Source organism: Aristolochia californica, unplaced genomic scaffold (assembly GCF_029961685.1).
Source record: "Aristolochia californica isolate CCGP_79_NKW_82.1479 unplaced genomic scaffold, dmAriCali1.0.hap1 SCAF_156, whole genome shotgun sequence".
NCBI classification, from domain to species: domain Eukaryota; kingdom Viridiplantae; phylum Streptophyta; class Magnoliopsida; order Piperales; family Aristolochiaceae; genus Aristolochia; species Aristolochia californica.
This window is the reverse complement of record NW_027181833.1, coordinates 28,651-31,202: the sequence shown is the minus strand read 5'-3', so window position 1 is coordinate 31,202 and position 2,552 is coordinate 28,651. Positions and strand designations below refer to the sequence as shown.

Sequence of the window (2,552 nt, the reverse complement as noted above, 5' to 3'; positions counted from 1 at the left end):
TTTTCCCTTTTGGAAGATACAGGAGCGAAACAATCAACCTATTGATATTGGAAGACCAAAAAGATTCTTCCAACGTATCATTTCTGGGTCCAATGGAATTCATAGGTATAGGAAGAAGCCCCATCAAATAGAGATTTTTTCTTTCGACCATATTTCGATTGTTAATACAATATATAAGGACCGCTACTACAAGCAGTACTACACCTTTGATCGTGAAATATCGATTGCTTGTTGAACCCTGTGAATCACGCGAAAGTGAAAGTAGGATACTCCAAATTCGGGGGTCAAAGAGTTTCATAAAACGTTCTTGGTGGAAAAAAATGTGAGTGAAAGATCCCGCTGAATCGAATTGGGTCCATGAATCTAAGAAATAGTGGGAATTCTTGATCTCTCTCAATATCTCTCTCAATTCGAAGATCCAGGATTTGAATTGATGTCCTTTCATTGATTCCTCCTAAAGATTTCATTTCAATTGGAATTTGGTTATTCACGATGTACGATGACGATGATCTCTGTTAAGCATCCATGGCTGAATGGTTAAAGCGCCCAACTCATAATTGGCAAATTCGTAGGTTCAATTCCTGCTGGATGCACGCCAATGGGAACGTCCAATAAGTCTATTGGAATGGCTCTGTATCAATGGAATTTCATCATCCATACATAACGAATTGGTATGGTATATTCATACCATAACATATGAAGAGTAAGAACTCGAATTCTTATCGATACTGGAACTCATAGGGAAGAAAATGGATTTATGGATGGAATCAAATATGCAGTCTTTACAGAAAAAAGTATTCGGTTATTGGGGAACAATCAATATACTTCTAATGTCGAATCAGGATCAACTAGGACCGAAATAAAGCATTGGGTCGAACTCTTCTTTGGTGTCAAGGTAATAGCTATGAATAGTCATCGACTCCCGGGAAAGGGTAGAAGAATGGACTGGGACCTATTATGGGACATACAATGCATTACAGACGTATGATCATTACGCTTCAACCGGGTTATTCTATTCCACCTCTTATAGCGAAAAGAACTTAAATCAAAATACTTAATAACACGGCGATACATTTATACAAAACTTCTACCCCGAGCACACGCAATGGAGCCGTAGACAGTCAAGTGAAATCCAATCCACGAAATAATTTGATCTATGGACAGCATCGTTGTGGTAAAGGTCGTAATGCCAGAGGAATCATTACCGCAGGGCATAGAGGGGGGGGTCATAAGCGTCTATACCGTAAAATTGATTTTCGACGGAATGAAAAAGACATATCTGGTAGAATCGTAACCATAGAATACGACCCTAATCGAAATGCATACATTTGTCTCATACACTATGGGGATGGTGAGAAGAGATATATTTTACATCCCAGAGGGGCTATAATTGGAGATACCATTGTTTCTGGTACAGAGGTTCCTATATCGATGGGAAATGCCCTACCTTTGAGTGCGGTTTGAACTATTGATTTACGTAATTGGAAGTAACCAATTAGGTTTACGACGAAACCTAGAAATCGATCACTTTTGAGTACCTCTACGGGATAGACCTCAACAGAAAACTGAAGAGTAACGGCAGCAAGTGATTGAGTTCAGTAGTTCCTCATATCAAATTATTGACTCTCGAGATATGGTAATATGGAGAAGACAAAATTGTTTGAAGCACGGACAGAACCGGAAGCGCCCCTTGTTTCAAAGAGAGGGGGACGGGTTATTCACATTTCATTTGATGGTCAGAGGCGAATTGAAAGCTAAGCAGTGGTAATTCTAAGATCCCCCGGGGGAAAAATAGAGATGTCTCCTACGTTACCCGTAATATGTGGAAGTATCGACGTAATTTCATAGAGTCATTCGGTCTGAATGCTACATGAAGAACATAAGCCAGATGACGGAACGGGGAGACCTAGGATGTATAAGATCCTAACATGAGTGATTAAGATCCTAACATGAGTGATTAAGATCCTAACATGAGCGATTCGGCAGATTTGAATTCCTATATATCCACTCATGTGGTACTTCATCATACGATTCATATAAGATCCATCTGTCTAGATATCATCATATACATCCAGAAAGCCGTATGCTTTGGAAGAAGCTTGTACGGTTTGGGAAGGGGTTTTTTTGATCAAAAAGAAGAATCTACTTCAACGATATGCCCTTAGGCACGGCCATACATAACATAGAAATAACACTTGGAAAGGGTGGACAATTAGCTAGAGCAGCAGGTGCTGTAGCGAAACTGATTGCAAAAGAAGGTAAATCGGCCACATTAAGATTACCATCTGGGGAGGTCCGTTTGATATCCAAAAACTGCTCAGCAACAGTCGGACAAGTGGGTAATGTTGGTGTGAACCAGAAAAGTTTGGGTAGAGCCGGATCTAAGTGTTGGCTAGGTAAGCGTCCTGTAGTAAGAGGAGTAGTTATGAACCCTGTGGACCATCCCCACGGGGGCGGGGAAGGGAGGGCCCCAATTGGTAGAAAAAAACCCACAACCCCTTGGGGTTATCCTGCGCTTGGAAGAAGAACTAGGAAAAAGAAAAAATATAGTG

The 2,552-nt window shown here is 40.7% G+C and overlaps 1 non-coding gene across 1 annotated transcript; it reads left to right on the top strand.

Moving 5' to 3' along the window:
* The first annotated feature begins 519 nt into the window (after nucleotides 1-519).
* Nucleotides 520-593, top strand: TRNAM-CAU (transfer RNA methionine (anticodon CAU)). Its single transcript has one exon. It is a non-coding gene; the product is annotated as a tRNA-Met (tRNA).
* Nucleotides 594-2,552: the final 1,959 nt, after the last annotated feature.